At 34.1% G+C, this 12,952-nt stretch overlaps 1 long non-coding RNA gene across 1 annotated transcript; it reads left to right on the top strand.

Moving 5' to 3' along the window:
- Positions 1-9,395: 9,395 nt before the first annotated feature.
- Positions 9,396-11,443, top strand: LOC111404952. The gene is made up of 3 exons (XR_002704716.1): positions 9,396-9,504; positions 10,304-10,375; positions 11,294-11,443. It is a non-coding gene; the product is annotated as an uncharacterized LOC111404952 (long non-coding RNA).
- The last annotated feature ends 1,509 nt before the right edge of the window (positions 11,444-12,952 follow it).

Here is a 12,952-nt window from a genome sequence, read left to right as displayed (position 1 = left end):
AAAAATAACGTTATTTACCCCTACGAACAAGAAATAACCTTATATTGCTTCTGGGTCATATTTTTCCTTTAAGAAAACGTAAGCATTTAAGTTTCTTCATTGGTGTTTTGGAAGAAAATAAAACCCGTTATAGTATATCATTCTGAAACATATATTGTAAACTACAGTATCATTAACGGTTACAAATTACTGAAAGAATTAATTGATAATTGTACAATTAATTGACTTTTGAGCATCTACAATTTATTTACAATTGTAGAAATACTAATTTGGTACACTCCAATACAATTCCTCCTATGTCTTTTTTTTTAACTTGACCTAGATATGACTGTAAATACTTGATACATTACTAATTATCTACAAAAGGTATTCAAACTATATGCTGATATTCATACATACATTTCAAATATTGCATCTCAAAAAAACTTTCTCATAATCATCGCATAGATGCAATCACATTTGTGAAACTTTCTTTACCTCAAAATTTGCATAGCGCAGCATGGCAGACACAGTGCTCAGGATCCTCATTAGAAAAAAATAAAAAATCGTTCAACTTATATGTGACACAACACTCCTAAGATTTACTTTCCAATGTGAGTCTAAAGAAAACGAACCAGTGCTCTGATACCAAGTTGAAACGCCCCGAATTCTCGGAACCTGAAGCGCTAAAAAAATAATCGATCTTTCTTTGGTTCGACCCCTTTGATGTTAACCAAAGTAATTTGTAAATTAGAAAGTTTTTGGGTTTTGAAAACATATAAAAATATAATGGAAAGTAGTTATTCATATAAACTTATAAAATTATGGTGAAATTTGGTTTTAGAAAACATTTTGAGGTGATTCAGCAATTACGGATTGAACAACAGCGGAAGAAAAATATATTTTGCCTAGTAAATGTTTATTAAAATTTATGAAATTTTTACAGGGAATAAAATATTAATATATGTACCACATATACAAATTTGGGGGCTTGTTGATAATGATTGATGCATGAAAATATTGCTCGAACATTTTGGACAGAAAACCCGGATTTGAAAAGATGCAGTTTACCAAAATGGACATAACTTTTTCTCTAGCTAATGTTTTAAGGAAATTCCAAAGGCTATTATTAGAAGACTCATAGACCTTTCAAAGCCACTGATTTTACTCTAAAATATGCAACGTAACCCAAATTATACCATTTTCAAATGAAAGACAAAATCTGGAATCATAATCAGCAGTGAATAAATTTTGGTCATAGTCATACCAATGTTTTCAAATTATGGTTGACATGAATAGCATATAAAACTGAATGAAACAGATGTTTAAACGTCTTTCAAAGTGCCGTCTAATTATTCATAATATGTTTAAATAAATTGAAAATTTTACTAGAAAGTTGGAAGCTTTATAGATTGCCCGAGCACTTGCCATTATGCCAAACCGCCGCCATGCCTCAAATCAACCTGTGAGATTATAGTGGGTGTGAGTACTACGAATAATACTCAGTAGGAAGACACTAGAGTAAATGATAAAATACATATATGTTTTCAGAAATGCAAACTTTGATTTATTTGTGTCACCGTCAATCTCTTTTTCTTATTTGAACCACCAAACGTGCCTCCTTCATGAGCAACACAATAATAGTTTCACCTTCAATCTCTTTCTTTTATTTGAGCCACCAAACTATGCCTCCTTCATGAGTGACACGATAATACGTTTGATACAAAACGAAAACAAATAATTCTTAAACCACTTACACAAGTGTCGAGAACACCTCTACCTTTATGTTTGAAGTTTGAATATCCTTTTTGCGTTCAATAAAAAATAAAATCCAATGCACTCTTTGCCTCTTCTTTAGAAAAATATTTCAGATTCAAGGTGCGTTAGTCAATGGAGGAAATAGGAAAAATAATTTTATGCATATGTATAAAAGTTCGGGAGAAAAATGTGGCATCTAGAAGTTGTGGAAGATTCTTGTTTTTCAATTGCAAAATGATAATGGCTGATTGGTAGCAACCAAAATGGGATTAAAACAATGTTAAGGAAATGTTAATTAGGTGCACAAGAAATTGTCCAATTTCTTTTGTTTACAATTAACATAATTGGCCGGTTTTTTTTTCCTTTAATATTCCCAAGAAGTGGCCGTGTAATTCATTTTAAATGGGAGTTGCAAATTCTTAAATGAGGTGTCGTAGAAATGCACTTAAAATGGGGTTACAAAGTTGATGTAAATAGGGAGCTTATTATTATTTTTTCCAAATACATAAATGAAACGGCAGTAACGATAAAATGGGAGTCCGAATTTTTAATTGGAATTCATGTGTGTAAATGTGGGTGAACGCGCACAAAACAAAAATGGCATTCTTCTTCTTTTTTTTTATTAAACACTTGAGGTAATTAAATAAAATAGGAAATTTGCGGTTTAAATTCGAATTTGACATTTCACGAAAATTTTTTAGACAAGTGAGCCAACATTACTACAGTGACCAAAATTTTATTGTGGACTATTAGGAAGTGTCCTCAAAATAAATTATTTATCGTTTAAAAGAGATTTCGACACCTTATAAAATTTTAAAACAAGTGCACATAATTTTACTACCATGACCAAGGATTTAATTTAAACTCTTAGGAAGGGTTGTAGCGAGGTAATAATATAGCTCGAATCATTTTCGAGTTCAACAAGGAAAATTTCCTTTAAAACGAGACACAAGATTTATTATTATTTTATTATTCTTTTTTTTTTTTGGTCGCTACAGAAAGGGATTAAGTTTTAGTGGTAAGAGAAATGTGAAAAACGTTTCCAAGAGTTGGAACGAAGACTAGTAATAGCATCAATCTCGACAATCCCAAAAAGGTGCCGAGGGGTTTGTCATATATACCAATGCATCCAAGTATTAGAATGTGTACTGATGTAGCATGGTAAAGTGATAGCATTACTATCCAACACATGATCTAGAACTTACAATGGTTGTCCATGCACTAAAGATATGATGTCATTACTCGTATGGAGGAAAAAGTGTGAGTTTATACGGATCTTAAGGGTCTAAAATATTTCTTCACCCAAAAAGAACTTAATATGAGACCAAGGAGATGGCTAAAAGTTATAATGAACTATAACTAATTATTATTTATCGCCCAGGTAAGGCTAACATGGTCGCTGATGCACTTAATTCAAAGATAGTATGATAGTTGGTAGTTTTATCCATGAAGTAAGAACATCGTTAAAGATTTTTTGAGAGTACTAAGAGGCTGTCATTCGGATCAAACAGCAGCCAGAATAACAACTTTAAGTTTAAGAGTTCTGTTTCCTCTTAAAGATCTAATTATAGAAGCTACGAAGCTTAGAGTACTGATGCTTTTCTATAAAGAATGAAGTTAGAGATTGGTTAGGGAAATCAAAAGACCTTTTATCTATCTCCAGAGGACATATTTATGTTTAAAGGAAGGTTATGTGTACTGAAGGGTGACGCTCTAAGAAAGAAGATCAAGGAAGAGGCTTACTCTACTCCTTACACCATTCATCCTGGAGGTACAAAAATGTATGGAGTCTTTCGAGATAAATTTTGGTAGAGAAATATAAAGAGAGAAATAGAAAATGTTTGTCGAATGATACATGGTCTGTCAGCAAGTCCAGGCTGAACATTGAAGGCCATTTGGGTTGTTGAACCCGTTAAATATTTCGGAGTGGAAATGGGAACATGAGGTCATAATGCTATTTCGGTAGTTGTTGGCCGATTGACTATTTCAGCTCATATTATGCCATTCAGAACGAATTTTAGCATGAAATAGTTGGTGCAGTTGTATATAAGGGAGATTGCTTAGCTAGTAGCTACATTGGTTAAAGAATTTTTATTTTTCCTTTAATTTCGCATACCTCAAATTTGACTATATAGATTACAGTGTAACTCAATTTCTTGCCATTAATATTTTTGGATAGCCTCTCGTGTATAACCCCATGTTGGACACGAATTATAAGCCCACTTCAATAATGACTAGGCTCAAAACTGCACGACTATGACATAAATGAAATAACAAGCTAGGATACAAAATAAGATTATAAATATTATCTTATCTGATAGCCATTATATTTTATTTGATTTAATCCGTAACGTTGCCATTACGGATACAAAACACGTTGCCATTAACGGTCACAAATTATTAAAAATTGAAAATTGTACAATTAACTTTTGAGCATCTATCATTTGCTTAGACTAATTTGGTACATGTCAATACAATTCCTTTATGTCATAATAAATCTCAGCCATCAAATTAACTATGTATCTATGAGACATGAGAATAAATATGAAAAAGAAGTTACTGTTTAATTATGCAATACATTTAATTACCCCACGACATAAAATGGCATAAATATAGTACGTAGCTGAAGGATGGTTTATGACAAAATGGTGTATGTGCAATGCTTGTTATTTATGATAGATAATCGATTTTGCGTGTGAGTGTTGTGCAAACATAGAGTTAAGGAATAAATCTCACATCGGTTAAATACCGAAATATTGACAAACTTAAATAGATCTTGGGTCACTCTTCTTAATAAGATTGACTTTATTAAGATGGACCCCAAATCTTAACATGGTATCAGAGCCCAGTAAGATCCAACGAGCTATCCGATCCGATTAAGTCTAAAAAATGAGCATACGGATTTCAAAATTGGTCTGCTAAAAAAGAGCCACCATCTTGCGGGGGCATGTTAACAGAATAAATCACACATCGGTTAAATACCGAAATATTGACCAATTTGAATAGATCTTGGATCACTCCTCTTAATAAGGTTGACCTTATTAAAATGGACTCCAAATCTTATAACATAGTTTATTAGTTCGAGCAAGAATTTTTTTTCTTTAATTACACATACCTCGAATCTGATTATGTATAGATTACAGTGTAACTCATTTCTTGCCATTAACATTTTTGGGTAACCTCTTGTGTATATAAACGCACGTCGGTCACAAATTACAAGCCTGCTTAAATTATGAAAAGGCTCAAAACTGCACGGGTGTGACAAAAATAAAATAAGAAGTTATGAGAAAAAAAAAAGGATTATCTATGCCAACTAATTTGATAGCTGTTATATTGTATTTGATCTAATCGGTTAGAAGTTGGAAATTATGAATAAATTGATTCACAACTGCTGCAAATGCGATCTTTGCGGATAATTTTAGAGTTCTATAACGAGTAGATAAGTAATTGTTGTCTATTAAATAATAAAATGCTATATTTGAAAGTATTCTCGAGCAACTTGCTATGCTAAACGTTGAAAACCAACTTGCTACTAGCACCGAAAGTTGGGTATGGCCCACTACTATCTTGAAGGATGCTAAGCACGACCAAAGCTTAATGACTTCATTCACCCCACCAACAAGATATAACATTATCTTGCTTGTGGATCATATTTTTCCTTAAAGAAAACGTGAAGCATTCATGTTTCATCATTGGTATTTTAGGTAATGAAAATAAACCCTGTTATAGCCCCTATTTGTTTCCCATTCTTTTCTCATTAAAATGAAAAATATGACCGTTATCCATCAAATCAAATTACCAAATTTGAATTTCTATCTCTTGTGTGGGGCTCGTAACAACTATATTTTTCATTTTCATTCTTCCAAAAATGAGAAACAAATAGGGGCATAGTTTATCATTCTAAAACATATAAAAGTTAGTTGTTGTAAAAACATTGACATTAACATAACTGTAAAATTAACTTTTTAACGTCTATCATTTGTTTACAATTATAGAAAGACAAATTTAGCAGAGGCAAATACAATTCCTTTATCTCCTTTTTATTCGGCCATGAAATTATAGCTAGGGCTAAGAGTTGGACTTGTCGAGCTCTCTCCTATGCAGGCAGGTTACAACTTATTAAGTCAGTATTATTTTCTATTTAGGTATATTGGTCCTCTGTATTTCTTTTACCTAAGGCTGTGATCAAGCAAGTGGAAAATTCATTGCGAGCCTTCTTGTGGAAGGGTAGTGACCTTGGCACCAGTGGGGCTAAAGTGGCTTGGGCAAAAATCTGTGTGCCTAAAGAGGAGGGTGGTTTGGGTCTACGGAGCTTGGAGATTTGGAATAAGGCTGTCATGTTAAAGCACCTTTGGTCCCTTTGCACGGATTCTGCCTCCTCTCTTTGGGTTTCATGGGCACGTTGTTATTTACTTAAAGGACGGAGCATTTGGGAATTGAAGTGTCTTGGGGATTGCTCTTGGAGTTGGAGGAAGATTCTTGGACTCCGAGATATAGGAGGGCACAAAATGAAATTCAGAATTGGTAATGGTAGACGTGCCTCGCTTTGGTATGATAATTGGCATCCTCTTGGCCTTTTAGAGAAGATTTTTGGAGAGAGGATAATTCGTGAATCCAAATTGAGTAGACTAGCTGAGGTGGCTGTTATTGTTGAGGGTGATACTTGGAGATGGCCATCAGTTCGTTCCCCAGCTTTATTCGACTTAATGCGAGATACGCTTACTACTTTTCGGCCGGATAGTAATAGAGAAGATGTATTGCGATGGGAGGTTGATGCACAGGGAGTGTTCTCTGTTCGGAGTGCTTGGGAGTCTCTTCGACTTCACTGCCCTAGGGTAGCTTGGTATCATATTGTTTGGTTCCCTAAATGTATTCCACGTCATGCATTCATCCTTTGGCTAGCTATTCAAGGTGGCATCTATACACAGACAAAGCTTCTTCGCTTTAGTTTGGTACAGTCTATGCGTTGTGTGCTGTGTGATTGTTCAGTGGAGGATTTGGATCATCTTTTTTTTGCTTGCCCATTTTCTGAGCGTGTTTGGAATACTTTGCATGCGAAATGTAACTTGCCTTGGGTTCAACGGCGTTGGCCAGGTACTCTTTCTTGGATGGAACAATTTCGTGGGAAGTCATTGTCTTCCATCGTTATTCGGTTGATGTTTGCAGCTTCGATTTATGTTATTTGACGTGAGCGCAATGCTAAGACCTATGGGGAGGCTCCTAAACATGAGTCTGCTGTTATTCGAAATATTATTTTCTCTATTTGTGCATGAGTGAATTCATGTAGGGGTTTGGTTCCATCTAATGAGAATAGGTGGCTCCAACGCTTTTGGGGTTTTTCTGCGAATATTTTTTATTGTCGTGATTAGGATATGAGCACTAATCTAGGTTTCTGTTATTGTTGTTAGGAAGGCATTTATTCCTAGCATTGTTTCCTGGGGTATGCCCCTGTGATTTGTACTTTATTTTTACACTTTGATATTTACCTTATCCAAAAAAAAACTACGTTTCTATGAAACACATTAAAATAAGTATGAAAACGATATTAATATTTAATTATTATTACATACATTTAACTGTCCCACAAGACATAAAACGGCCTAAAAATAGTAGGTGAAGTATCGTTACGAAGAACTTGTATCCGTGCAATATATATATATAGCCGATAAACATAGAAGTGAACTAGAATTTCAGCTAGGGGATTGGGTATACCTTAAACTGCACCATTTGCTCAACACTCCATGGCCAGGAGGGTTAATAGGAAATTGGCTGCGAAATACTATGGACCTTACCAAGTAATTCAAAAATTGGAAAAGTCGTAAATAAACTAAAACTATCTGCTGGAGCTTACATTCATCCTGTTTTTCATGTTTTACTACTGAAGAAGAAAATTGGCGAGAAGGAAATGCCTATCTTTGACATACCAGAACAATGGAAGAGTGATGTACCTCAATCTTCTGAACCTTGGGGACAAGGTTGGTCGAAGGGGAAGGGATGTTATGAAGGAGAAGAAGGGAATCAATGGAAGTGGCATTAGAAGGAAAAAAAAGGAGCAGACACAGGACATAGAGAGAGGAAGACGAGGGCTAATGGTCATATCCAATATTCAAATTCAGATATTTGAAATAACGTCGTTTCGATGGAAATTAAATGATGTCATTTTGTTTTAGAAATGACCGATGTCATTTCAGTTATAATCAAATTGTATGAGTTAAACGCCTTTTCTTCTCAGCATTCGCATTTTCTTCCTGGTTAGTCTGTTATAACTATTGTAATTAGGGAAACATGGGAGAATTTGTAATGTGAATTAGATTCTTCTTCCCCAAGTCTTTCTTCTATCTCTTCCCCTTTCTCTATCAATTCTCCTGTAGTCCTCTCATTATTGCACTTTATTTCAGTAAGCAATAAAATTCAATTTGTTATTTGAGTTTATTAATTCCAGGTTGTGTGAAATTGGTGTGGTGTTGAGGTTCAACCATTACAAATACATACTTCTTTAGCAGTAAATTTGGCTTCTCTTTCTGTTCAAGATTGAGCTACTCAGTATGCCCTTTGCCTTCTCAGTCTTCTCCTTACCAGGTATCATTCTTATCCCTATTATTAAGTTTCTATGTTCTGGATTCTGTGTGGGGCTTTCGTCATTTCTTGATTCAATTGAAATTATTGATTTAAACCAAAGAATCAGTTTTTCATGGTTAAAGAGTTCACAAGCTACCACACTAATTTAAGGGCTAATTTTTAGAGTTGGTGACTCAAATTGGAAAGGAAATCTTGAAGATGCGTGATGGATTTGGAGAATCAAATAGTATCCGGAAAATAAGGAAACAAACTCCTTGTCTCGTTTTTTTTTTCCTGTTCACGTTAAACATAGAATTCTTACCTTTTTAGGACTCTTTTAGCGCTAAACATAGAATTCTTACCTTTTTAGGACTCTTTTAGCGCTAGACTCTTGTGGTATAAATATGAGTCTCCTCTTTCAGTATTGTTGAAGCAAATTGTTGTAATTCTCTCATTTCATTGATGGAATAAAATAACATCGTTCCTCTGCCAGTTTATTTCTTTACTTTAATCTTGTTCATGGTATTTTTGCGATCTTGTATTATACTTCAAATTGGTGTCCATTAAATCTTGTTTCAAGGGTTGCACACTCTCTCAACTGCAAACCATATTCACACATTCTCATGGGTGACAACAAGACTTGAACATAAGTCTTGTGTCTTTTGTAATATAATGAAAAAATGAACCACTGGTTATCCCCGATGCAAATTCCTGATACAATAAATTTTTTCCCAATAGGCAGAGATGGTTATTCAAATTTTTTCTTCAACGAATGCACTCAAACATAGACCAAATTCATTTTTCAAATAATTTCACAACATTTACACGATTATTTTTATTTTTATGTGGCAACAAGACTTGAAAGTAACTTCCCACTCATTTTGGGAGTGATTGTATGTCTAATAAGTTGTGAAATGCTAAATGTAAAGTAGGAGGGTGGCTTTCTTCTGTAACCTGTATCTATTGGATTCTGTGTTTAAAATGTTTGATGGCAACAAGCAATCATGTACTTGATTGTAATTACTGCCTTAATTTCTACCCATTTTGCCTATAATATTAGAAATCAAGTTGGGATAGCTGAGATGTAGCTTTCTATTGAAAGAATGGTGGACTGGTTGTTCTTGCTGCAAGTTTTCGGCACTATGTTTTCAAGGACTCATACAAGCTCATTTTTTAAGACAATGAACAATCCTTTGGGCTTTTATTCAAGTGAGTTCCTTGATACATGAAATCTACTACCTTAGTGAGCTATATTAAAATCTCAATGGCAGTGTGAATGATTTTATTTGCATTATGAAAAAGCAGCGTGATGAGATGGGAAAGAGTTGCTCGTACAGAAACTATGACATTGTACAGACAAAAGTGTTATCAATACACCACAATATATTTATGCAAACTATGTCATTAAATAAAAGATGAAGATTTTCCTGTTGATGAAAATGCTTTCGTGCGTTCTTATTATTTTGTATTTATACTTGTGAGCCATATTAAGGTCGATAAGTTTATCCATCTCTAATATTCTCCATGACATCAACTTGGATCCTTTCTGCTTGGTTCTTTTTGGAGCACAAGCACTGGATGTTTATATCTAGACATGATAAACTACTCTGGACTTTATATTCTACTTATTTTCTTCTGCAATGACGTTGTTTGGACGGTTTCATTAACTTGTGCATTAGTTGAGCTTATACTGTGATACTTAATGGACGACAATATCTTCTGAAAATATGTTTTACTTTTTCTATTGATCATTTTTCCTCCATGTAATATATCCTATAGTGTTTTTGGATCTTCAGAACTTGAAAGTATTATAAAAAATTTTGAAGGATCACATTATTGTTGTCTATATTTATCTTTTGATACAATTGGTGCACTTGAAATGTAATTTGCTATTGAAAAAATCGAGTGCCTAAAATCACCTGATTGCAATAGTGATTAAAAGCTGATCCTGAATTCTATTACATTTATATGTTGAGATTGATTGTCATGTCTTTTATGGTCTATATAGAATAATTACAATTTTGCAAAGAGGGATTGGATGGAAGTACAACCAAATGAGCAGCCTCCATGGTCAAAATCGGTGAGAACTCCATATGCATATTTTGTGTTCATTGAACAAATTCTTTTCAATTGATTTCTACTTTTGGTCAAATCATGAGGCTGAACCCCCTCCCTTTGGAGTTAGTTGAAATCTTGCAAAGTTAATGTTAGTCTCTTACATTGAATATTGTTCAAAGATTAATAAAACGTGTGTGGAATAAAAAAGGGATCAAGGCCGGATATATTGACCTATGTGTCCGCATAGGCCATAAAGGCGTGTGGTCACATGGTCATTTGCAGGCCTTACCTTCGGACAAACTATGCTGTCGCATAGGTTTGTTTTATGCAACCGCATAGAACACTTTTGCTAGCTATTAGGACCGATTTTTGTTTGAATTTTGGTGGCTTTTTGGGGGATGTCTTGTATCTTTTTGTGAAGTTTTGACACAAATTCGTGGAGTATTGATCGATATCTATAAATAGGTGATCAATATTCAAAGCAAAAGTTTTTAGACTCATTGGAGAAAACTATATGTTCACAAAAGATCATTCCACAAAAAGATAAAAATATCCTTCTACATCATATTCAAAATTCCTGATTTTGTGTTCTTATGTTTTAGAGGATTTCATTAAGTGCTTATGTGTTATATCCTTTATAAGGCTTGATTAATCCTCTAAATCATTTGCCAAAATCCCTTTCAGCATCAAATTCAATTCGAGAGGAAAAATATTGTTTGAGGACAACGATTACGTGTTTAAGCCTTTCTTTTCCATCTCTTCATCTTGTTCTTTGTTTCTTCTCCACTCCCAGTGTGCAAACAATATTTCCAACACCTTATACATGGCTGAAAATTGGAAGCAAGCTTTCTTCTGACTCTTGGATCTATTCTGATGCATTCACTATTATTACCTTGAACTTGTGTAAGAATTTCAGATACTCTTGTAATGTTTCCAACAGAGTCATTGGTCAGGGGAAACTACAGCTTGGAAGATGTGTGGCCTTATATCATCGATTTTCAAACACGTCAATCTTGTTGTCATCGATCTTCAGTAGACTTTGTAAGTAGAATCAATATTATATAATGCATTTATTACATATGTTACCAGATTTCAGATGTTACCACATATGTATAAGTAAAGGAGGATAAGTGGTGTAATGGTGGAGAAATGAAGAATTGTTTTGTTTTTGGTTTTCTTTTCTTTTTTGTGAAGGAATTAGGCAGTGGAAGGGCTATTCACCTAGAAGTGGACGGTGACACCCTTCTAACTGTGGCGCATAGTAGCGGACTCAAGCCACCATGGTGTAGTAGCGTAACGCATTGCCGTTGCTGTAGCAATACTTCTTGTGTGATAAAGAGAGAGAATGAAGGGGTAGAGAGAGAAGGAATATGAGAGAGAGAGAGAGAGAGGGGAAAAGTAATTAGGGTTTGTAAGTAGAAATCGGGGTGGGATGGGATGGGGGTGTGTAGGTAAATTAATTTAATATTATAATATTATTTCTAATATAAAAAATTTGAATTATCTGATTTGTAAAATTAAAATCATACCACCTTATTTTTGAACAGTATAGTCTTTCCAATGTTCTTTAGAGTCTGTTTGAATTCCATTTTTGGTATAGAATACATTTTGGAATAATCAAATTGATAGAGAATGTGCAGTTAAAAATATAAAAAAAAATTTTGGGTTTGCCTAAAATATTATTTTATTGAAAAATATGATTGGAAAAAAAAAGAAAATATTTTTTGAAAATAATGGAAATCAAAATATGGCTTATTTTGATTTTGGTTTACCGTTGGGATGGGTTTTAATCTGGTTTGCACTTTTGGCTACATATTTCGTCGGGTTTGTGTACGTTGCACTAGGCTTTAGTTTGGGTTCGGGTTCATTGTTGGGCTGGATTAGGTTATTGTTTGGGTTTGGGGTCATATTGGCCTCGGCTTTAGTTTGTGTTAAGGTTCATTGTTGAGATATGTTACTGTTTGGGTTTAGTTGTTATTTGAGGTTTAGGCTTGGGCTTCAATTAGTGGGTGGGGTTCACTATTGGACTGAGCTTTGGTTTGGGTGGGTTTGGGTTCAGAATTATCTTGGAATTAATATAGTTTACTTCACTATAAGGATGGGCTTTGGATTGGGTTTGGATTCACTGTTGGACCCAAACCCAAACTAAAAGGATGGGCTTTAGATTTGGGTTACGGTTTGGGCATTGTTTTACTATTGGCGTGGGCTTTAGTTTTTTGTGAAGCTCATTGTTATGTTGGGAATTGTTTGGGCTTGGGCTAGCTTATAGTTTTTGGTTTGGCTCACTGTAGGATGGGCTTTACTTTTGATTTGGATTCATTAATGGACTGGATTATTGTTTCGGTTTGGGTTTATTTTGGATTTCAATTTCGGCTTGGACTAGTGGGTCGGGTTCAATACATGGTTATGACACACTTGTGTACGTGCTTGCACATGATATGCAAACATAGTACATTAGATCGACTAAGATTTTATTTTATTTTATTTTATTTTTAATGTTATCCATACCTCTTATTATATAAATTAAAGTGTAACTAGTTTTATCGCGAATAAAATTATTCACAATTTCCATAAATATAAACTTTGTGTATATTTTGTT

Source organism: Olea europaea, chromosome 11 (genome assembly GCF_002742605.1).
Source record: "Olea europaea var. sylvestris chromosome 11, O_europaea_v1, whole genome shotgun sequence".
In the NCBI taxonomy this organism is placed as follows: Eukaryota; Viridiplantae; Streptophyta; class Magnoliopsida; order Lamiales; family Oleaceae; genus Olea; species Olea europaea.
This window is presented reverse-complemented; position numbering and strand designations above follow the sequence as displayed.